The sequence below is a fragment of the Pseudonaja textilis genome, chromosome 2, assembly GCF_049901715.1.
Source record: "Pseudonaja textilis isolate UNSWEBS1 chromosome 2, rPseTex1.2, whole genome shotgun sequence".
Lineage (NCBI taxonomy): Eukaryota > Metazoa > Chordata > Lepidosauria > Squamata > Elapidae > Pseudonaja > Pseudonaja textilis.
In genome coordinates, this window is record NC_141991.1 from 123,630,854 (window position 1) to 123,656,908 (window position 26,055).

The 26,055-nt window shown below is 39.0% G+C and overlaps 1 long non-coding RNA gene across 1 annotated transcript; it reads left to right on the top strand.

Moving 5' to 3' along the window:
• On the top strand, positions 1–24,630 carry LOC148127055 (uncharacterized). The gene is made up of 3 exons (XR_015741453.1): positions 1–275; positions 22,708–22,906; positions 24,543–24,630. It is a non-coding gene; the product is annotated as an uncharacterized LOC148127055 (long non-coding RNA).
• Positions 24,631–26,055: the final 1,425 nt, after the last annotated feature.

Here is a 26,055-nt window from a genome sequence, read left to right on the forward strand (position 1 = left end):
GCAGATTGAGTTGCTCACAGAATCATTCAGTGATCTATCTATCTGCCATCGGCTAGCTCAGTCTCTCAAATTTGCTTGCCGTGAGTCTACACTGAATTTGCTTGCAAGCAAACCTTCAGTAGTAAGGGGAGCAGAACTGAAGATCTAAAGACTAACTAGAAAGTAAGAAATCCAACCATTTCCTGCTTCCTAGGTAATCTAAATCTCCCAGCACAGCAGAACAGATGATGGTCAGAAAAAGGAAACATAGCAATTTTAGCAAGCAAGTTTGCCAGGTAAGGAGTGAGTGGGCGGGGAGAGTTCCTGCGGGCCATGTGGGCGGTGCAGCCTGGATTAATTGCTTTGGGAGGGTTCTCTGTGGGTGAGATTTCTCTGCGGCCCACCCAAATTTTCTCAAGGCCCACCAGTGGGCCGCGGACCACTGGTTGGAGACCGCTGGTTTAGATAATTATTTTCCATTGATATCATTGTCATGAAATGAAACATTATTTACATTCTACCCTTGTTAGGAAAGGGTTAACTTGATATTTCCTTTTTAGAAAACTAACAAACATTGGCTAGAGTAGTATAAGGAGAGGAGACAGGCAAATGACTGAGTAGGAAAGGCAGTGGCTGGGGGAGGGGGTGACAAAGAGGAGACTATTATGAGAAGGAGGGAGAAAAAGAAAAAAGAAAAGATTTTCTGGATTCCATAGGAAAGATCGTAGGTCACCTTAAAATGCGTGGCCAGGTTTAGAATTGGATACATCTTGTATTGAGGGAGAGTGCAGCCATGGCACCTTTGTGATTCGATCACCCTCCTCCACAATTTCAGCCGCATCCAAGCGTCCTTGTGAGCCATGTCAAAGCTCAGGAGCAGGTATCCGAGCACTGTGACGAATGAGTTTGTGTGTTATGCGAGACTCTTTAAGCAAACGCATGAATGCTTTCAAATACAGCCGGAACAGCTAAGATCTTTCCGCCACCCTCCTCCTGCCCTCACCCCCCCACTCCTGCTTGAAAACAGAAGATTAAGCTTGCCATAAACATGAACCAATGAAAAGAATTCACGTTGAGCTTTGAGTGGTGCCACAAGGAAGGGCCACTAGAGAATTTCAAACTACCTTTGGAGACGCCCGTCTCCCTTTGCAGCACATTAACATAAAAGTACACGTATCTTCTTTCTATAGGTTACTAACCTGTAAATTAACCTTTAATGGAGGAGAAATGGTGCCTTGAAATAACTGCTTAAGCAGCGGTATTTATTGCAAATATTTACAAGATCAGAGGTGTGAATAGTCTGTCAAAAATGTTTGTGCATTGCACATACATTAGATCAAACTCAAAGGCCATAGTTGTGTGTGTGTGTGTGTGTGTGTGTGTGTGAAATAAAGACCATCCTCTTTCAAAACTGATATTAGATTTCACAGAGGTGACTTATATGCCAAACTGTATAATTAGGCACTTCATGCCCCTAAATTAATTGCAAATAGGCTTTTTTTCCAAACTTCATTTATTTTTACAGTTCAGCGCAGTCGTCCTGTGTGAACTGTCTGTTACATGATACTGTCTGGTGGGAAACTAACCTTCTGTAAAAGACCTAAGAATTGTTCAGAATTGCCTCATGGTCAGAGAATGATTTCAATGAAGAAGAAATGATGAAAGTTCAGTCAGATGCAGGCCACTGGACATAATCAGTGATTTAATCTAGACTTGGGATTAAGAAACCCACACCCCTGGAAATGTTGGTGAACCCTGACTGTAGCATCCTTTATGGGAGCCAATGTTAGAAGCTGATGTTACATAATCAGCATTCTCTGCTGAAGGAATGGCCGAACAATCATAGATTTTTTTTTTCTAACAGCTTGTTCTGTTCAGGCTGATATTTATTGATTGATTGATTTTTTTGATTTATTTATTTAAATTTTATGCTGCCCATCACATCTATTTATAGACCCCTCACATCCTGGACATAAACTGTTTCAACTCCTTCCCTCAAAACGACGCGATAGAGCACTGCACACCAGAACAACTAGATACAAGGACAGTTTTTCCCAAACGCCATCGCTCTGCTAAACAAATAATTCCCTCAACATTGTTCAACTATTTACAAACTCTGCACTACTATTACTGTTAATCTTCTCATCACTCCTTATCACCCATCCCCTCCCACTTGTGACTGTATGACTGTAACCTGGCGATTTATATTGACTGTTTCCTAGTATGATTTGATTGCTTATTGTACCCTATGACTATATGTTGTACCTTATGATTCTTGACTCTTGACGAATGTATCTTTTCTTTTATGTACACTGAGAGCATTTGCACCAAGACAAATTCCTTGTGTGTCCAAAAACACTTGGTCAATAAAGAATTCTATTCTATTCTATTCTATTCTATTCTATTCTATTCTATTCTATTCTATTCTATTCTATTCTATTCTATTCTAAACAGTGGTGCAGTTGTTCTGCAATTAAGAATCTGGGCTTCTCAGCTGCAAAGCTGGCAACCCAGGTTCGAGACCCAGCATCATGCAATGGGGTGAGTTCTCGTCCTAGCCCAAGTTCCTAGCAACCTAGCAGCTAGAAAACATGCAGATGTGAGTAGATAAATAGGTACCATTTCGGTGGCAAGATAACAACCCTCCATGATGTTATGCTGGGCCACATGATTGTGGAAATATCTTCGGACGGTGCTGGGTCAATTGTCTAGAAACAGAGATAAGCACCACCTCCTATAGTTAACCCTGACTAGTGGAGTAAAATCCTCAGGGAGTCTTTTTTTTAGAAAAAAAAACTATCTCCCTATAAAAATTGTTTTTAAACAATCTGGGTGGCTTACAAGATATAAGTAAACATGATTCAAATATTAGAATTATGTAGAATATAAAAACTATACTAAATGTACTAGTTCTGTGAACAAAATCCATACACTTAAAAAAATAAAGTTTTAAAAAAATTCAATAGGATCATTAAGGCCTGGGGTGTTCAGTGATGTACCATATGGTTTTTTAAATGCTTTTGGAGGAATCTTAAGTTCCTCAGTAAGGCTACTAACAGTGGGTGAATTCTCCTGAAGGCATCTGACCTCCCCTGCTATGCAGGACTTTATTGTAGAAGTCTTGTGAGTGTATACTTAAAGAACTTTTTATGTTGTAAACATTCAGTCTTGGAATCTCAAACATGGATCCTCGGGGTGAGGTACAATACAAATGTACATACATCTATCTCCCATTAAAGTTTACATATAGGAGGAGAGCCAAACCAAGAGGCAATTTCTAAAAGGTCTAATGAATCAATTTCATATTTTTAGCACAAAAAACATTTTACAAAAGGTTGTGGGGGTGGGGGTGGGGGGAGAACCATTACAATCAGATGAAATTTTGGTCCCAGCCATCCTGCATTTCATTCACTTTCTTTTCCCGTTTAGTTGTGTAGCCTTGTGAAATCTGAAGCATAAATGTTTTTTAGAAACCATCTTGTGCCGCTGTTCTGGCAGTTCATAAGAGGGAAGCAAAGGGTTAGTTATTTTATCCGTTATTGTGGTATTTTATCACTTTAAAAATAGGTACTATAGATCTTGCCTTGAGGGAGGCACATGTTGCTCTTTCTCAAGCAAAACCAGTCTGTTAACTTTCATTAGCCGAAATGGACTTGGACAACCATTTGTCTGAAATGATATAGGGTTTTCTGCCTGAGCAGGGGGTTGGACTAGAAGACCTCCAAGGTCTCTTCTCTTCTCTTCTCTTCTCTTCTCTTCTCTTCTCTTCTCTTCTCTTCTCTTCTCTTCTCTTCTCTTCTCTTCTCTTCTCTTCTCTCCTCTCCTCTCCTCTCCTCTCCTCTCCTTTCTTGCCCAGCCCAGCCCAGCCCATTCTCCTGTCAGCTCTTTGAAGTAAGCAAGATCAAGAATCAGGAATAGTAGGAATTTTGAGCTGTTTTTTTTAAATAGTAGGATAGAATAGTAGAGTCTTGAAAGCCCATCAGGGTTTCTCATTGCCCCTTCTTAACAAAATGAAGGCCAGGTTATTTTGATTTTCATTCTTGTACTTTCCTATTTCTTCGGAGTGAGTCAACTTTCCTGAAACACCTCTTCAACTCCTCTTTTCTCTTCCCAAGGCCACACCAACCTTCTTTCACACCAACCTTTCTTTCTTTCTTGTCCAGAGGTGGTATTCAGCAGGTTCTGACCAGTTCTGGAGAACTGGTAGCGGAAAATTTGATTAGTTCAGAGAACTGGCAAATGCCATCTCTGACTGGAGATTTTACAGTATCCTTCCCCTGCCACACCCACCAACCACACCCACAGAACCGGTAGTAAAAAAAAACATTGAATCCCACCACTGATCTTGTCCATCATCAACATCACTTCTAAGTGCAAGGATGGACCAGGAAATGCATCAAAGGCCTCGACACATAAGCAACCGCCCCTCTCCTGAGAAGAAGATGGACCTGGCAGCTGATCAAGATCAATCCTTAAGTCTAACTGCTTCCCATCTAGATGGAACTGGAAAGTGCCCATCTTTTCCTTATTTCCAGGTCTAGGTCTACACTAGACCTACACTAGGTCTACACTTCCCAAAGGAAACTGCAATGTGGGGAAGCTTGGAATTTGGGGGCTTCCCACAGAAGATTCGTCTTTATAATCTGTTATTGGAAAGAAGCTATATCAAATTGCATTATGCAAGTATCTTGGTGCAGCTGGCTACCTAGCTAAGGGGAGAAGGCCACCAATCTGCTCACTCTAAGTTTTTCATTTATTTACTGATATGATACCAAAGAGGGAAGAGCATGTGCCTTGGGCTATTGCTGGATAATGCCACTGCTCCAGCTACATCAAGAGCCCAGGATGGACCACTATTTCTCTGATTCTGCTGCCTGAAGCAACTTGTTCCTTCTGACTAATGATAAGTTCAACTTAACCTCACAATTGCACAGAGTCATCTGCCAAGATTCAGTGATGTACCATATGGGAGTACATCCCACCATTTTTAAAAAATAATCTCAGGACAATTATTTTTCTTTTGTTATCAACAAATATATCAGGGGTTTTTATCAGAGGCTTGGTAGACATAAAAATAGCGATTTCAAAGCTATTTTATTCACACTGGGCTGTTTGGATTCTTTTCTCAGCAAATATTATTAGAAAAACCCAAATATGATATATTTTAAAAGTTTAACATTTTAATTTCTGCACCCGGTTTCAGTTTATTTTTAAAAAATGTTCCCATACTTTGTTGGGTAGGTGAGATATGCACAAAGCTCATTTGCTAAACTATTAATGGAAGAAATAACCAAACAAAATGTAAAGGCAAACAGGCTATTTAAATCCTTTTGTTGGAACTACAGGATCAGCTTCATATTTGTTGGTAGATCTATACCTAAAAAGTCCTATGTCGTGCAGATGGTAGATTTAAAAATAGGAAAGATATTGGTTTTGCCAGCTGCATTTTAGGCTGGTTTGATCACAAAGATTACACTGGTTTTGCTATAAGGAGTTTCAGTTCATTGTAGTTTTGTAATGGGAAGAAGGAATAACCTTGAGGGACAGAAGGAAGAGTCAAAACCAAGACAATTGTCAAGCAAACTAAGTCTAAATCTTGGACTGAACTGTAATTTGAGAAAGCATCTCACACTTGACCCTCCATGATTTTCATCAAGATAAATGAAAACATTCAGACTTGGAAGATTTTGTTACTGTAACATTACATTTCTTCTTCTTTTTCTATGAGAGCCTGTTTGATCTGGCGGTGAAGATTCTGTGCTGGAAAGTGGAAGACTATGAGTTCTAGTCTTGCCTGAGGCATGAAAGCCAGCTGGGTGACCTTGGGCCAGTCACTTTCTCTCAACCCAACCCACCTCACAGGGCTGCTGTGGGGAAAATAGGAGGAGGAATGAATTATTAGATATGTTCATTGTCTTGAGTTATTTATAAAATAATAATAATAAAGGTGGGGTATAAATAAATAAATATAATAAAAGTAGTGGTAGAATTCATAACTTTGATGTACCTGGAAGGGCTGACACATTTTCACTGTTTTTAGTCAGGCCGCCATTTTCCTATTTCTTTGCCATTTTCCTACTCCATAAGTTGTTTCAAAGTGTAGGCATCTATGACCCCCATGCTGCCAGATTAAAGAGACTGATTGGTGGCTGTTCTTCCCACTAATAATCAACATTTAGAGTGAGGGGAAACAAAACCTAGGGAGGCCATCAGAGACTTCCTTGACCTTGTCCCGCATTAAAATCGTTACGACAGCACCACCTGGCAAAACGGGGTTAGGTAATCAAAGCAAAGATTGTGGACTGACATATTTTTCTAGTTCAAAGACCACTGGGCTTCACACAGTCTGGACACGTGGCTGTTTCCAGAATAGCAATGATTTATATCAGCAAAGCATCTCAGCCTTTAAAAAAAAGTTATAGTATCAATAAATCAACTCATTTCCTAACTTCACTAACACAGCCACCAAGAGACACATTATAATGTGAACCTCAGTGGCTTAAACATCAGAAGGTACACCGCTTTTCAACCCATTGTTTTTTTTTAAAAAAAACCAAACACTAATCGTATCTCACTTTTTCACCCATCCATTCATCCCAGCAAGTACGCAACACAGACAAAGCATTCCAGAAGAACAATAAAGGTTTCAGTTTCTTTTCAATTACAAAACACCCCAAAGTGTCTTTGAAATACAAGATGTATGTGTAGTTATGTCTCAGGTTTGAGGTTTCGCTACAATCCTTAAATGGCATGAAGCAGCTTGATGGAGGCTCTTAAGAAACACTGAAAATACCTATGACTACAACCACTCTGGGCCCCCTTCTCTTGAGTTAGATAAATGGGAAGAACCAGCACCTCTAGCAGAAGGATCCACTTAGCCATAATCGGGCTCAGTCTCAAAGCAAAGCATTAGCTGAAGCTACATGTTTGAGTGCATACACTAAACAGTGTACCTGACTCCCATTGTCCAGTCAATAGAGCATCCCCAACCCCTTCAAGCTAAGTCTACGTCACACAGGCAAACTAGGAAACAGCACTGAAATGCTGGAGAATAAGCCCACACAGACAAAAATGATAAATTCAAAGCAATATTTAACTGATGCAATGGAAAAAGGCATAATCTATTGTGATACAGTCAAAGGTAGGCTTGCTCATAAAACACACCAGGACAACCGCCATTCGGGTTCTCACAGCATGCACGTGATACACAAACCCAGTAATGAAGGTTAAGAAGAGAGAAGGCTAGTTTTGGTTAGGTTTGAGTCTCATGTGCTTTCTCAGCCTGCCTTACAAACTTAGATGACTTCAAGGCGGAGGTGAAAGAACGATATGTTTTACACTGATCTTCTTGGAGGAGGATCTCACAATGATTAAGCAATGATTAACGAACACACAAAACCTACAAGACTATGGTCAGTTCAAATGGCATGTCTTTATTTATATAAATTTTATCCTGCAACTAAAACATATATGAGAAATGCTACTCCTGGCTCTTTGGTAGCAGGCAGTTTAAGAGCTCATTCTTTTAAATTCAGTCACCTTCCAATCCTGCCATTTTCAAAACTTCTCCTGCCATTTCTATGTGGTCTTGTTGCGTCCACCTGTGCGTGAACTTGAGCAGCCATGCAAGCATGTTCTAATAAATCAGCTTTGAAGAGTTCTTGCTTTCCCAAAGTGAGCTGCCTCAAGCCCACCTGCTAGCAAGCCAGACAAACTAAAGCACAGCAGCTGGATTTGCTTCTGTTTACTGTGACATGTTTATTTATTTATTTTTATTGATTGATTTGATTTGTCAATCATGATGCTTTACTTCTTTTTCTTGGTCAGTTCAGAAATCAAGTCTCAATAAACTATGGTTGCTTGCTCTGACTCATCAGACAGAGAACACACTCTTGGTTCATGTGCCAATGATCAAACACCTTACTGAAGAAGAAGTTTCCTTTGTGGGGGGTTGGATATTTCTTAGGACTGTTTCTAAGGACAAAAACAGGCAACAAGAATAATTAAGTACCCAAATTGTTCATTCCAAAAAAGATTTCCTCTCTGTTTGGTCTTGTGGATCACAAATGCAGCCATAAAGGAAAAAAAAACTCTTGGGGACCATTGCAAGGAAAACAATTTTATAATACCTATGTAATACCTATGTTTGGATTCCATGCTACCTCCAAATATACCCACATGCAAGTAATTTGGGTTATGACCATGAGAGTTAACAGGTCCTAGAATTTGCTGCCATCACACCTAAAGGAATACAGGCAGTCCTCAATTTTCAGCCATTTGTTAAGTGACCATTCAAAGTTACCAGCAGTACTAAAAAAAAAAAAGATTTTTCCCCATTTTTCACATTCATGACCATTGCAGTATCCTCATGATCATGTGATCAAATTTTGGACACTTGGCAAGTGGTCTGTATTTATTACCGTTGCAGTGTCCTGAGGTTATGTGATCACCTTTTGTGACCTTCTGACAAGCAAAGTCAATGGGGAAGCCAGATTCACTTAATAACTATGTTACTAGCTTAACAATGGCAGTGATTCACTTAACAACTGTGGCAAGAAAGATCATAAAATGGGGCAAAACTCCCTTAACAACTATTTCAATTGGCAACTTAGACTTTGCGGTTGTAAGTCGAGGACTACCTGTATCCTATAATCAAGAGGATTACCTCATCTTAGAACTCTATTGAACAATCAACGCTGTTCTTTCCAGGATGCTAAAATCTTTCATCCATAATAGAATAGCCAGTCACAATTTCAGATTATTCCCTGCCAGGGTGAAATGAAAGATATTTTCATGGGCTAAATCTACCGTGTGCTTTATGTGTAATGTGATAATATAACTCAAGAATGGATGTTACTATCTGTACATTTAAAAACTTTTCCTCTTTGGCATGAAAGAAATCTGATTGTCCTGCAGACTATCAAAGTTCTCAAAATTTCTCGTGTCTGGTGCCACCATCTGAACCAAATTAGTGTCATGAAACTAAGATTTCAAGGCAAATAAAAATACTATATCATCTTAATAAAAGCATCATGTGGCATGGGAAAATGAAGGCAAGAAAGATATAATTTTATAGGCCTCGCTCCAGCTCCTCTTACTGCAAACTGAAATTTAAAACTACTAAGAGAAGGCACACGTCAGCAGTCACATAATCAATCTGCTACAAATATTGGTGCTGGGGTTGATGTTTTTTTTTTTTTTTTAGCTCACTTTAGACAAAAGCTTTTGGAAACAATACGGACACAAATAACTCTCCTGGCTTTAAATGGTGTGTGGCAAGCAATTTCTCTCTCATGCACTGTCTTTCCCTCTCTGATGGTGCACTCTGTGTTTTGTGTCCATGTGTGTGTGCCTATACTCTCTGTTTCTCTTTCTTTGTATTTGAGGAATCCCATCCACCCTGCTTTCTTTCATATCTGTCTGTCTATCTGTCTGTTTTCTGGAGACAGACAGACCGACATAGAGAGGGAGCGGGAGAGAGAAAGAGGAGGGGGCATGAAGGGTGGGTGGGATTCCTCATATACAATTATTTCACAACAGATGCCAGAAAATGAAAATGGGGTCACAAAAGTAACCTTAGTTTTATAACATCCTTATAAAATGATCGCAGGAAGCTGCTCTTTGGACACTATTATGGGGTGCTGCTTGAGAAAAAGGATAAAAAGAAAAAAAAACCCGGTAAGATCACAGAAATACACTTAAAGAGGACAAAATATAGTCCTAGATTACAGAGTAGCAAGAAAATGCATACCATATACCAAGTAAGAAAATAATCTCCCCCCTCCCCTTTTAAAGCTAAGAGCCAAAATAGATAATTTATAAGGAACGATATGACTGCTGCAAGATCATTGCATCTCCCTAGTAAGGGCTATTAAAAGTGGCATGATGGGAAAACATTACAGAGACAAGTTAGTCACGAATGCTTGCAAGCAATGAAGTGCAAAAAAGGAGATCATGAGCTGATAGGACCAAAACATGCATCTTTTATTTGCCATTAGAAGAGAAGGGAGGAAGGAAACAGCCACAGTCGTATCTGTTTCTGTAAAAGCCAGTTATGATCTGAATAGCAATGCTGGAAATGAGCAGGGATGTTACCAGCATTCAGATAAATCTGAATTTCAGCAGTGGGTTAGAGGACATCCCAGGCAGGAAACAGACAAGAACTTTATTGCCTGTGTTAAACAAGAATGAATTAGTAGCAGGAAGCTCATAAGTGGTCCAGTCCCACTGGGTAAAAAGAAGATAATGATGCTACCTCATAAAGCCTCAGTAGGCATTGGCCAATAGTCAATAATGTCAGTAACCTACATTGCTTTATGAGATAGAAAAATACCTGGATACTGACCAGGAAATAGCCCTTTTATATATTGCATTCCCTGCTTCACACAAGACCCAGCAAGAAGGAGAGAGTTCTAATGGAGGCATCTCCCTTGCTTTTTTGGACAGGAAAGGTGCGTTGCAGATGAAGCTACAAGTGCTCCTGCAGTCCTTGTATTAGCAACAGCATTTAGATTTATATACCACTTCACAGTGTTTTTACAACTCTCTCTAAGTGGTTTAAAGAGTCAGCCTATGGCCACCAACATTCTGAGTCCTCATTTTACCTACCTCGGAAGGATGGAAGGCTGATCAGGATTGAACTGCTGGCAGTCGGCAGAGTTTGCCTGCAAATTCTGCATTCTAACCCCTGCGCCACCATGGTAAGCAGGACTTAAATTTTCTATCCCCAAATTTCTCTTCCTGACAGGCTGGAAAAGCTAAAATGGAGGAGCTTCTGCTTCCAGGAACATGGAGCATTGTACGATTTCAATTCTCGGTGAACCAGCTTCGCTCTGCTTTCAAACAGGCAGAGCAGGAGACTCATAATCCTGATCAAGCAGAACTGGATCATTTCCCACTATAACAAAACCTGCATGTTTGATATGACTGGATGGGCAGGTTAACAACTGAAATGCAAGTTACACTAACCAATATATATCACCTATTACATATGTATTCTTGATCACTATGTTCTACCCTAGAACCAGACAATCCCTTGACTGTTGTGTAAACAGGGGAACTTGAAACCATATCCTGTACTTGGCATGGTAATAGAGATCTAAGGAAAGAAGCCTGATACCACAGGTAGATTTTATCTGCTTGGTGAGGATGGCCATTGCTGTAACAATGATCAGCCGTGACACATTTAATGAATAAATGCAATGCAATGGCTGAACTCCAAACACCAGTCTTTTCAGCTCTATTTCTCAGGGTGCTGGAGTTTGACCAGACGATTTTAAGGGTGGGCTTGGAGGAAAGAGAGAAAGACAACATGTTGCTCACCCAGCAGGAAAACATCAACAGAACAGCGGAGTTAAAACATTCCTCTAAAAAGCAGCCTGCAAGAAAGAATTCCTTTATACACTCCTGAGACTGTAGAGTGGTTTATATATCCCATGAAATTGTGATTTGCTTAAATATGGTCTATTAAACAAACACAATTCCCTGAGTTTACACATCACACTATCCCACAAGCATTGTCTATAAATCATAATTTCTGAGCTCACCTACCATTCTAACTCAAAACCAAACAAATAGTATTCTAACTGAGGGCAATGTGCAAACCCAAGTCACAAGCTCACCATAAAGTTTTCATTACCTTCTTTCAGTGTTTTCTCAACTTTCATGATGGAAACTTTTTTTTTAACTCCATAGTTTAACCATATGGCCTTAATTGATAAGTTAATACAATATGTGAAGCCCAAACCAAACAAACCACATTATGTGAAGCCTACCTCTAATTAAAATTATTTGAATTAGACTAATATGTCTTCTTGGAACATGGTTAAATAATACTGGCTGACAATGTCTGTAGGAATTGCAGAGGCAATGAGGCTGATTAATACTGCGAAACTTGGTATTCTAGTCTTGTTATTGCCTTCATGTAAAGCAGGGTTTTCAAACCTTAGCAACTTGCGGACACATGAATTTCAAATTTCTGGGGAACTATTCCCAATGGTGGCTGGGGAAATCTGGAAGTTGAAGTTAAAACAGCCAAGATTGGGAAACCCTGATATAAAGGATCACAGGTAAACAATACAAACCAAAATCTTGCCTCTCCCTAGGGTATGGTCCAGAGGTGGTATTCAGCAGGTTCTGACCAGTTCTGGAGAGCCGGTAGCAGAAATTTTGAGTAGTTCAGAGAACTGGCAAATACTACATCTGACTGGAGATTTTATAGTATCCTTCCCCTGCCATGCCCACCAACCTGCGCCCACAGAACCGGTAGTAAAAAAAAATTGAATCCCACCACTAATCACAACTATAATGATCAATTAAGCTAAAACAAAACCAGAAATCACACAACCACGATGAACTCCACATTATGATATATTTACAGTCAACATACAAATATCACTTAAAGAAGCATAACATCCTACATCTGTAAACTGACACTTTGACATATGACCTAGCTAATAAGTTTTTTTTACAGCATAGTTCTCTTATCTACTTTTACTAACTACCATTCTCAATATCTACTCACAATCACTTCCAATAACTGACCCGGATTATTAAATGTCACTAGGGGTGATATGATAGCAGGGTTTCACTATTTGAGGGCTTGCCACAAAGAAGAGAGGAGTGAATCTATTTTCCAAAACACCAGAAGGCAAGACAAGAAACAACAGATGGAAACTAATTAAGGAGAGTCTAGGAGAAACTTTCTAACAATGAGAACAATTAACCAGTGCAACAGCTTTGCCTTCAGAAGTTGTGGATGCTCCATCACTGGAGGCTTTTAAGAAGAGACTAGACAGTCACTTATCTGAAATGGCAGAGATTCTCCTGCTTGAGCAGAGGGTTACAGATTAACAGAATTGGAAGGGACCTTGTAGGTCATCTAGTCCACCACCACCCCTGCCCAAGCGGGAGACCCTACACCATTTCTGACAAATGGCAGTCCAATCTCCTCTTAAAAGCCTCAAATGATGGCACTCCCACAACTTCCGAGGGCAAGCTGTTCCATGGGTTGATAGTTCTCACTGTCAGAAAATTTCTCCTTATTTCCAGGTTGAATCTCTCCTTCTTCAGTTTTCATCCATTATTCCTTGTCTGGCCTACAGGTGCTTTGGAAAATATCTTGACCCCTTCCTCTCTGTGGCAGCCCCTCAAATATTGGAACACTGCTATCATTTCTGCCCTGGTCCTTCTCTTCACTAACTAGCCATGCCCAGTTCCTGTAACCGTTCATCGTATGTTTTAGTCTCCAGTCCCCTAATCATCCTGGTTGCTCTTCGCTGCACTTTTTCTAGAGTCTCAACATCTTTTTTATAGTGTGGTGAACAAAACTGGATGCAGTACTCTAGGTGTGGTCTTACTAAGGCTTTATAGAGTGGTATTAATACCTCACTTGATCTTGATTGTATTCCTCTGTTAATGCAAGTTAGGACTGCATTGGCTGTTTTGACTGCCACTGCACACTGCTGACTCATATTTATCTGGTTTTCCACTAAGACCCCAAGATCCCCTCACAGTTACTGCCATTAAGCCTAGTTTCATCCAGTCTACATGTGTACTTTTTGCTTGTTCTTGCTGAAGTGTAGCACTTTACTTTCCTCTACATTGAATTTCATTTTGTTAGATAGGGGCCAGTGTTCAAGTCTGTCAGCTTAGCATCATCTGCATATTTGGTAAGTTCCCTTTCTATTCCCTCATCTAAATCACTTATGAAGATACTGAACAGTATTTGGCCTAAGATGGAACCTTGTGGTACCCCACTGCTCAATTCCCCCCATGTAGATTTAGACCCATTAGGGATTACTCACTGAGTACAATTTGTCAGCCAGTGGCGAATCCATCTGGTGGTGATGCTATCTATCCCACTTTTTTCTAGCTTACTAAGAAGTAGATTGTGGTTTACTTTGTTGAATGCCTTGCTGAAATCTAAATATATTATATCCACAGTATTTCACTGGTCTGCTAATTTAGTCACTATGTTGAAGAATGAAATAAGATTGGTTTGCCATGATCTGTTTTTAACAAACCCATGCTAACTACTAGCTATTACTTTACTTGTTTCTAGAGGTTGGCAGATCTGTTTTTTTTTATTATGTTTTCTAATATCTTCCTGGGTATTGATGTTAGGCTGATTGATCTGTAGTTTCCTGAGTCTGATTTTTTTCTTCCTTTTTTGAAGATGGGAACTACATCAGCTCTTTTCCAGTCCTCTGGTAGTTCCCTGGTGCTCCAGGATTTTTGAAAGATATGGTGCAGTGGTTCTGAGATGACCTCTGCCAGCTCTGGGATTTAATCTGTCAGGTCCGGTGATTTGTGTTCATCAAGATCAGACAGGTCTTCTCTTACTATTTTTTTGCTTATTTTAACTTTTATTTCTAGTCTGTCTTTTACAGTTATGTTTTTGGTAGGTTGGGCTATAACCGAGATGGTGAACTTTTTGATGAAAACGGAGCCCAAAGTGCGTGTGCACATACCCAAAATGCAAGATGTACCCCTGCACATGATTCCACCTGTGCATGCATCCCATTCCTACATATTCACGTGTGCCTCCCTATGCATGCTCCCAGCCCCCGTGCATGTGCCCCGCCCCTGTGCATGCATGGCAGAGACCAGAAAGCTAGCTGGCCAGCAGGAGATGTGTGTGCATGCGCGGTGGAGTTCAGCTGGGGTGAGGGCGCACATGCCAACAGAGAGGTTCTGCATGCCACCTGTAGCATGCATGCCATAGGTTCTACAGCCACTACTGGGCTATAGTTTCTTTTTGCGTGAAGACTGACACAAAGAATGTGTTAACCATTCTGCTTTTACTCTGTTGCCTGTTACTTCCTTGCCGTCTTCTCTCTTTACTGGACTGACTGTTTCCTTGATTTTTCCCTTGTTATTTATATGTTGGAAGACACTTTTTTTATTAACTTTGACTTTTGGTGCAAGTCTTTGTTCATTCTGAGCCTTTGCTTTCCTGACTTTATCTTTGCAAATTCTGCCTATCTGCTGATATTCTGTCTTAGTTTTGTGACCCTCTTTCCATTTTTTGTACTAATCCTTTTTGTTTTTCAAAAAGTTCGACTAGACGACCTCCAAGGTCACTCATAACTGTGTTATTCTGTTATTAAATAAATAAATTTTCAATATGTCTTAAATGTTCTAAGGAAGCAGACTAGAAAAGGAATAAAATTCCATTATCATGGATTCAGGTCTTCAAATTTTGACAAACTGGGTGGAGCAACATGAAAAAAGAAGGGGAAGATATTCCTGTCCTGCCAATCAAATAGGATAAACAGCATAATACATAGGCAGGAGTGGGGGGCAGATAGCAGTGAATTACTAACTCAAGATTTCGCTGTAAAAGTTTCATTTGTGCACCAATCCTAATAGAAAACTGATGGAAGGAAACATGGCAAGAAATCAGGAAACTCCATAACAAGCATGGATTTGTAAACCACTTTGGTTTAGGGTGGGGATTCCATGGCTGACTGGTACAAACCATCCATTATTAATATAAAAGACTGAACTCAAACAAACAATCAAAGATCATTATTGCTGTAGCCAATTGGGCACAGGAAAATGTATTCAGTTAGCTTTGCTCAGAGAAAATACTGAATACCAAATGTGCATTTTTGACAAACGTCGCAACGTTAAATTGCACCTGACATCTACTGGAAATCAGTGCAGTTCACATGCCAGTAATATTATGTAGCTGTGGATCAGGTGGTACTGTTTGTGCAGTTGCATTCTGGGCCAAACATTCCCCCAGAAAGAGCTGGTGCACAATCTGGGAGTTCTTTTGGATTCACAGCTCCTGTTTAAGGAACAGTTGGCAACTGTGGCTAGGGGAGCCTTTGTACAATTACATCTCGTGCGCCAGTTGTGTTTGAACCTAGAAAAGGAAGCTCTGCTCCTCATGCCTTAGTCACTTCCTATTTGGACTTTTTTTATTATCTGTCAATCGCTTACAAGATAATAGGTATAAGAATAAACATAGTTATGAATACATGAAATGGATACATATTAGAAAAATAAAAGAAACAATAGGACGGGGACAGTAGGCACTTTGGTGCTCTTATGCACGCCTCCCATTTTACTTTTACTTTTGCAGTGTATTGTATACAGAGCTGCCTTTGAAGAGGATTTGAAATTTGGATTTTAGATAAAAATGAAGTTCCCATTTTTTCTCTTGCTCCCTCCTTCCCTCTTTCTTTCTCACACTGACCTCCAGGAATCTCTTGCAGTGCAAGATTTACCTTCAATTATCTAATTCTATTAAAAACTGCCTATCTGAAAGACAACTGCCAGAATTTGTTTAGAATTTGGTAGGAGTAAAGTACCAAACATTTTTCTCACTAGTATCCTAAACAAATTTTCTTTTAATTCCCACTTTTGTCTCAGCAATACAGTTTTCTGCGCCAAAATGCCAATATTTGATGAGAGTTAAATTGTTTTCATTTGTCAGGCAGCTGAGGTCTACTTCTAGAGACATAACTCCTAGCTTTACCAATAAAAACGTTTTTCCAACATTTTTTTGTAACAGTTCTCATGTTTTTAAAAATGTATATGGAAATATGGTCAGAAAATATAGGAAGGTGGCAAATGGATGGTGGCTTTCACACAATCCATAATATGAGCAAGATAGAGCAATTGTTTAATAGAATTAGACAAAAAAAATCTTCTTCTCAAGATACGTGATGTTCAACCTTTGTGTTAGATCATCCAAAGACAGTTAATCCTTTATATAACTTTAAACACATTCTTGAACGACACTAGATGGAGGTTACAAGTTGATTCAAAGACCAGGACTTCATAGAACTAAAATAATATGGGAAGAAGTTAAAATTATTATATACTGAAGGAAAACACCTGAAAGCACATAAGAAGAATTAGAAAGAAATAAAGGGCACACTGGTTATAAAAGACATCACAGAAATTGAAACTATGGAAACTATTGAAACTAAGGAAAGAAGACTGGTGAAAATAAGTGAAAACTATGGAAAACTGGAGAACTTAATGCAAACCTCCAGCTGAAAGCAATAAGAGATAAAGAGATCAAATATCTGAATTTGGACAGATGAAACAAAATAACAAAACTGGGATTTACTTAGGAAAATTAGAGAAATCAAAGGAATATTCCAATGCCAATGTCATAAAGAACAAGCATGGAAAAGATGTAATAATGGAACATAATCTTTTGAAAAAGATGGAAGGAAAACATGGAAAATCTGTAATAGGAGCCCAACTCCGATTAGACTGTATTCAAGAGAGCAGAGTTTGAAGATGAACTGGTGGTGCTTGAAGAGGAAAGAGGATGAGCTATTAACCAACCATCAAATAAGAAAGTCCCAGGGGTGAATGAAACCCTATGTAATTCTTCGGGGGTGGGTGGGGGGGAGGCAGCTTGGAAAGGATGATTATGACAATCCTTTGCCAAAAAAGTATGGAAAAAAAATACAATGGCCAAACTACAAAAGGTCTACCTCTACTCCAATCCCTAAAAAGATTTAAATGAATTAGAAAATTATAGGAGAATTGCCCCTAATGCCAAATGCTAGCAAGACGCTGCTGAAAATCTTTCAGAAAAGATTAGAGCCTCTTAGCCCAGTAGGCAGACCAGACTGGAAAATCATCTCCACAGGAACACTAGAACTACACTTTATTGAGATAGATTATAATAATAGAATCTTACAAGTTTGATTGTACTCTTCTCCCCCCCCTCTTCTTCTTTTACTCTAGTGGTTTAGGGAAGTGTATGCTTGAGTCACATCCAAGTATTATTTTGTTTTCCAGAACTTTAAAAAAAATTCTTCAAGAGACAGGCCAGCTTGGAGAGGTTTGATTCACAGAGTCATTGACCATTGGTTATTGATTCAGTGGAACATAACCACTTAATGATCCTTTCTGGCTGCTTCAATAACTAGAGAGCTCATCTGTTACAGCCCTTCAAGTATCAGATAGAAGGATGACATAGCCCTGTTCACTATGCAAAGGTTTACATTACAGCCCCCATTCATCCAAATGGGCCCCTCTCCTCTTATTTTCATCATGTACAATTCCTGAGTGTATTATTGTACAATCAGATGTATATGCACAATCAGAAGCCTCCTACAAAATTGTTAAAAGGCAAAAAAACACCATACAACTAAGCCTTCCTAAGCTATGTTCAAATCCAACGGATCTCAACGCCATTTCTATAGTATACAACTTAGCTACTTTTCTGGACACTTAATTAGAGAAGCAGTTACTTGCATCCTCCAAGAATGATAAACAGGACATTACAGGAGTAGCTGTACAACAGTCTACTATAAATCAGTGTATTAATATTTGCATACATAGTATTGGTGGGGGCTGAACAGCAGGTGGGGAACTTCAAAAGGAGGCAGCTCTTTACTGACATAAGTAATTTCATTCATACAAATGATATCAAAGGAATGATTTCAAAGAAATGTAGTCCTCAACTGTTAACATTTAATTTGCATCACCATAGATTCCTATTTTTAAGAGTACCTTCGAAAATACTCCTGAAATGAGTTCAAGTCAAGAGCAGTCTGGCTTTGTTAAACTTCTGAAGAGAGAGTATGTGAAGACAAAATAATGAACTATTGTGATTACTGCCCTAGCCAATATAATTTTATTCCACATTTATTAGCTGCAAACATGCAACAAATTATTTTTTTATCAGTTCCTGATCTGCATGAGGTATTTCCAAATAATGTTGATAGAAAAAAAATGTTTGTTGATAGCATTATGTTTAAACTCCTAGTAAGAGATGAAACACTTGTCACACAAACCAAAAGTGTCTACTTTAATTAAGTATTCCATCCTCCCCCGTTAGTTTACTATTACTTTTTTTAATCCCCATATTGTGAAATGTTAGCAAGGAAGATTTTTTTTTACTATTATCTTTAACCCTGTTTTTATTATTTTTTAATAACTCAACTCAAGGCAGTGAACATACCTAATACTCCTTCCTTCTCCTATTTTCCACACAACAACAACCCTGTGAGGTGAGTAGGGGTGAGACAGAGTGATTGGCCCAAAGTCACCCAGCTGGCTTTCATGCATAAATATGCTAGTGATGTGATGAAAGGGATTCAGTCGTATCAATTAGCGTGAGGGTCCCACAAAATATTTTTTTATAAAGTTTAGGTGTTCTGAATGCAAGACCATAGCACACTGTGTGAACAACTAAATCCACAAAGATACATATAGAATTAAGCTCTGGATATCTCTCAGATCTGGCTCTGCCAGTTCAATTTTGGGAATGCTTTTAAAGTAACTTACAGCATCTTCTAGCATCATCCAATCTTTGTTGGATCAAAGGAAAATTCCATAATGGTGCTATGTCAATTGCTAGTGGGGAAATTGCCTTGGTGCTCTTTGTTGTTCAGCTTTAACCATTGTATATTTCACCCCCCCAAAAAAAAAAAAAAAAGAGGATAAACAAAGCATCAAGCAGCTGGCATTACATACAGGAAATGCCTTCGGCACCTTTGCTTGATTTCTCATTTTCCCATATTTTCCCAAAGGGAGCTAGCTGCTCATATCAAATTTTACATGAGGAACATTAATCATACAAAACCTTAATAAAACAACCCACTGGAACTTATGGGAGTTATTCAAGCCTGCTAAATCTTAATTTGATTTAACACCCTAGAAATTGTCCAAATCAGCTCAGTTTAGCCTGGAAATCAATCAGATTTGAATGCTTCTTACATAAATTGTGAGGCTAAGCCTGCCTACTTTGTTCTCCATTTATTCACTGCTTATTTAATAACAGAGGAGGAACTATAATTATTGTCACAAGGAACCTAAAAAAGTCAGTAAGTAGTGCTTGTACAGTCCTGAAGATTATGACATTATATCTGAAATTGTATTGCATACGTTGTATTTTCAACAACAACATGATATGTTTCTTCCAGCTATTCATTCACCGATTTGTGTAAGTAGTCTTTTGACTAAGCCAAGAGCAATTTAGGTCTCCCTGGCAGAGCCAAAAACTGATCATACCTTTATTGGTTCAGAATCACAAATATAAGAAACTAGATAGAAGGATTAATTAAGAGTACTTTATTCTAAGGTAGAGAATTTTATACCTCATCAAGGTTACTGTTTCCTGCTGTTGATGAATATAATCTTTCTTTCAAATAATAATATCCAGTGAGGCTTGCTGGAATCACATCTTTCTACTTTTAAATGTGGATAAAGCAGAGGATCAGTATTAATTCACGTTGATGAAGACCTATGTGTTGATTCAACCGCAGAAAAGTTACAAATTATGAATTGGCATTTATGATAAAGATCCTTTCTCTACCTCAACCCTTGTTGGTTGAGAGAACGGGGTTATAGAGTAGAACTGTTGTGGGCTTGAGCCTTAGAACAGAGAGGTCAACACAAAAATGACCCCACTCTTCATCCTAGGGCACGCAGGGAGGAATGAAGAAGGGAGCAATGTGAGTTTATTTTGTGTTGACTGTAGTTATCTGTGTTCCTGGCATCTTCCCAACTGTGTTGAGTTATTGCTGTGTCTTCACATCTGGAATTCTTGCTCCTGCCCTGCCAAACCTATTATCTCATTTTGCCTTGATTGGACGTATAGTTACAGTTTTTGTTGACAATGTTTTAGACTTGATTCTCTGCAGCCAAAGGCTGTTCTTGGGAGAGCTTTTTTCCAGCCTGAAGGTAACCAGGACACTGGGGGTAAAGTTGGAGCTAATAAAGGGACTCCTACTGATTATCTGACTGTGTTGCCTTTGTGCCATGCCCCAGGTCATCACATTAACTTATAGCTAGTACAGAAACAGAAGTGTTTCCACAGGCAAACAAAATATCTATGATTAAATATGTATGATAATTAATTAAATATGAAAGGGAAGAAAAAGAATGAGAGGTAGTGTTTTTTTTTTTTTTTTTTGAGAGGGAGTAGCAGGGACTCTTGAAAATCGATTGCAGAGCAGGAGAAATGCATTAGAGTTTTTTGGCATTATATTAGAACAAGATAATACGAATGTCTTTAACATATCGTAGAAATGCCACAGCAAGTGTTTCACTTTAATCACTCTTTGAAGTGTTGCATTCAAATTCAATATTGTTAATGAACTGAAATTTTCAGATCTTTTTTCAATATAATTCAGTGAGTGCATTTATCTGACACGGGCACCAGTCTCATGCTGAGTTGGGATCCTGCCTTATTCATGAAGCTGTATCATCAATGCAGAACACACATTATTCTCATCTTCCAAGCTGAAAGGGGGCTGTGTGTACAATTTTCAGTGGGTTCCTGACTTTTACACTTTCTATTACACTTTCATAAGCACCCCAATTTCCCCTCCAGCCATGTAATCCCCTTATTATTATAAGCTAGAAAAACAGCTCCTCTGACTTCCAACCAGTACCCATTACACTATCGCTATTGGCATTCCTTTTTCCCTAATCCCTATCCACTCCTTTATTTCTGCTTTCTCCACAACTTCAAATACTATTTTGTATGATTCATGAACAGTTGTGCTCAGTGGTGGGATTCAAATTTTTTTACTACTGGTTCTGTGGGTGTGGCTTGGTGAGCATGGCAGGAGAAGGAATACTACTCAAAATTTCCGTTACTGGTTCTCTAGAACTGATCATAACCTGCTGAATCCCACCTCTGATCTCGAGACATTTTGCTGTCTGAGGCAAAAGATAAAATGATCTCTTACCTATTTTATACCTATTTTACATTTTACAGTAAAGTGGGACAGCTTTGGGAATGCAGGTCAGATAATAAAACCCTTAAAAAAAATTCTGCAGTCTCTCCAGAACTGTCATCTAAGACCATTGTCTGATTCTGCTTAATTCAGAATCAGTCTTGGAGCTTCACACCTGATTAGATGACCTAGGTCCCATTCAGAACTTTAAATGAAGTAATTTTTATCCCCATGCATATTACATCAAAATGCATGTAAGGCAGGGGTGTCAAACTCGAGTCATCATGGCATGTCACGTGACATATCTGGACTTTCCTCCCCTTTGCTAAACCGGTGTGGGCGTGGGCAGTGCATGACGCAACCGACCTGTGGGCCACAAGTTGGACAGCCCTGATGTAAGGAATTTGCTTTATAAGGGAAAGGATAAGATAGCTACCATATCTTCTGTATCAGAGGTGATATTCAGCAGGTTCTGACCAGTTCTGGAGAATTGGTAGCGGAAATTGTGAGTAGTTCGGAGAACTGGCAAATACCACCTGTGACTGGAGATTTTACAGTATCCTTCCCCTGCCATGCCCACAGAACCAGTAGCAAAAAAAATGGAATCCCACCACTGTTCTGTATGGTATTGCATTGGTTGGGGAAGAGGTGTATAAGGGGCATCACTAAGTTCAGAGCAGTGTGAGCAGCTGAAGCGTCTTCTCCATTGGATTGTGCCGCTTTTGATTGGTTTTTTTTTTAAAGTAGAAAGAAACAGATGTGAAGAAGTATTAGCCTTCCAGCTGCTATTGAACCACATTTGGGGAACAGGGTGAAGTTATTAATCAGCAATGATTGCCCAAGTTTCCAGTCTTAGACCTAGATGATGAACCACTACTGAACCCTGAAAGCATGTTTCCTGCCATTTGAATTTAACCAGAGATAACAACGTATCAACAAGTTGACCTTTGATCTTTTGCAAGACATATGCAGTTATTTTTTTCAGAAAAATTAAAGACGGAGAGGAGTCTGATCTCCATGCCACAATGATCTTTTCCTTGGCTTTTGATGTCTTTTGCAGGAAGCTCAAGATTCCCTATGCAGACCGTACCTTGTTTAAACCACAGGCAGCTGCTTCCCTGCAACGTGAAAAACAAGCCTAAATTTTTGCACTTTGCTAATGTGCCTAGATCAACTACAGATGTGGTATTCAGGAGGTTCTGACCAGTTCTGGAGAACTGGTAGTAGAAATTTTGAATAGTAATGGAGCTGGAAAGCAGGTTAGTGGGGTGGGGAGGGAATGGGATTTTGCAGTAACCTTCCCCCTGGAGTGAGGTGGGAATGGAGATTTTACAGTATCCTTCCCCTGCCACGCCCACCAAGCCACGCCCACAGAACCGTTAGTAAAAAAAATTGAATCCCACCACTGATCAACTAGCTTCCACATCTATTGCTTTGGTTTAAAGGAAAGTGGGGAAGATTTCCTTAAAGTTTAACAACTGATGCTCTGTTGCTAGGGGGTAGTGAAGAAAGAGATTCCTGTAATTATAGCAAAGTATATGTCTGTGCTATTCTGCACTGGAAGAGAACCGCAGTAAATTAGGGTTGTTTTTTTTATATATATTAGACGCGTAACGGTGTTCCTTGCATTCAGCATGGAAAGAGTTGCCTACAAAAACCTCCCAGTGTCTTTTATGTGATTTTTGTGGGTGTGACCAATTAAGTGTATAATCATATGGAGGGATCTGAGAAAGAATGCAAAATAAAATGTATTTCCATAAAGAAAGTCATAAGCCCCTGCAATGTAGGAGATCCATCCCTGTGGAGTAGCATTTTATTTCACACTTCAAGAGCTTAAATGGTTCTTTTTCCATCCAGAAACCTATAATAAATGTATGTATGACAAGGCAATGTTTCTAGGGTACATTTTTGTACTCTGTGGGAGTTTTTCACAATGCCAAACTGTTGTTGTGTATGAAAATCATGATTTCTCTTCTTGGCATCTATTCAATTTTCCCCATGTCGATTAACATTCTAAACCTAACACCTTATCTCTTGGGGTGCCATTACAGAGACCCCCCACTGGGTACACTTCAATCCCTAGCCTTTGAATATTAGGCATTTCCATGTAAGGTACAAAGTAGTGCCTCAGATTTGAAGCGGCTTGAATGTGCTTCAGGATAACGAAAATGTTAATGCCTTCAGCATAACATACTGTATCTATCTGCCTTAGAGTAGCAGCCAACATCTGTCAGAACAAAAGGCTGAGATGTGCATGATGGTGCTCCAGACGGAGTGGTGTTAAAAGAAATGACTCTGAGACCAACCTGTCTTCTATTGAGGATCTGTATACTGCATGAGTCAAAAAGAGGGCTGTGAAAATATTTACAGACCCCTCACATCCTGGACATAAACTATTTCAAGTCCTACCCTCAAAATGACGCTATAGAGCACTGCACACCTGAACAACTAGACACAAGGACAGTTTTTTGCCAAATATCATCACTCTGCTAAACAAATAATTCCTTCAACACTGTCAAACTACAGTATTTACTAAGTCTGCATTACTATTACTATTAATTGTCCCATCCTTCCTTTCATCCATCTCCTCCCACTTATGACTGTAACCTTGTTGCTTGTATCCTAACGGTTTCTATTGATTGTTTCCTAATATGACTTGATTGCTTATTGTACCTTATGACTATTATTAAGTGTTGTACCTTATGATTCTTGACTCTTGACAAATGTATATTTTCTTTTATGTACACCGAGAGCATTTGCACCAAGACAAATTCCTTGTGTCCAATCACCCTTGGCCAATAAAGAATTCTATTCTATTCTATTCTATTCTATTCTATTCTATTCTATTCTATTCTATTCTATTCTATTCTATTCTATTCTATTCTATTCTTACAGATCGAATCTACTATAGGTGAGACTGGGCCACACCGAAAAGCATTGAGCTAATTTAGAAGCTTTTAGGCAGGCCTTCTGAAATGATCAAGTAGCAGGTAAGTTACCTTTCCACCTCATTTCTAGGACCTGAATCAACCATTTTACTTTTTCTTAGGGTATAGCAATAAAGACAAAGCTGCTTACATGATTTCTTTGATAAATGATGATCTTATTCTAGACATCAATTCTGGCTTTAAAATTTCTGCTAAAGAATACAAGAAATCCGAAGTGACACATCTGAATTAAATCCCCAGAGTAATGTGAGATAGGAAGTTGTTACTGGATTGCAACATAAAACCTACATGTCCTGAAGAGATCACAATTTACATGCAAAACAAAGCTTTCGCTTTTAATTTTTCAGCGTTATCGTAAGAGCTTTATACAGAGGACAGAAAATCTGATTTTACTGCATAGCACCAGAGGTGGTACTTGGCAAGGGTTGGTGGAGTCTGCAATTCATTTAATCCAGCCTAGGAATGCTGACAAATCATGCATTTTGTTCTACATCTTCCAGAAAACTAAGAGTACATTTGCTTGTACTCTTATTGAATGTCAGACTGCTGGCTGCACTGCTCATGCTCCCAAGCAGATCAGCAAATGTAACAAATATGAATATCACAAATAATCGGATTCATATCTGAATGTTGATAACCCCAGACAAACATTTCAAAACTCTAATTTTTTCATAGACATAGATAGATAAATAGATAGATAGATAGATAGATAGATAGATAGATAGATAGATAGATGTGTGTGTGTGTGTGTGTGTGTGTGAGAGAGAGAGAGAGAGAGAGAGAGAGACAGAGAGAGAGACAGACAGACAGACAGACAACAAGCCTACAAACAGTTTCCTTTCATTTAGAATCCTACAGTTCAAAGAATCTAACGTTGAAGACATCAGGCTAGAAGTAGAAGACAGTGAGCTGCAGTCCTGCCATCACCATGAAAGGCAGTTGGATGACTTTGGGCCAGTTGCTCTCTGTCAGCCCATGTTGTCAGCTTGAGCAACAAGCCAGTTGGTCAGTTCTTGTCCATTTAACAACAAGAACAAGAACAAGAACAAGAACAACAACAACAACAACAACAACAACGTTTGACCCGGTACTTGCAGGGAAATCTTAGGAAGAAGAAAAAAAAACTTCAGTGTTTTTAATCAATTTATGTGTTCTTAGAAAACCACCATTGGAAAGTGGAGATTATGCAGAGCTATGAGTAAAAGATGGATTTATGTTTCTTTCAGTTATCGCTATTATATACCTGAATTTTCAAGCAAAACTTTACTTAGGATGATTAATATTCAGAAGTTAAAAATACCCACATTTGTCATAAACTGTTGATACCTAGTGTCATATGTCTACTTTGACACATTTCTCGAAACTGTTAAAAACAAAAATCTATTTCTGAAACTCCAGTCTTCTAATATCCCACCAGTCTATTTAAACCCAATGATTCTGTCTGCAGTATATAAACAGAT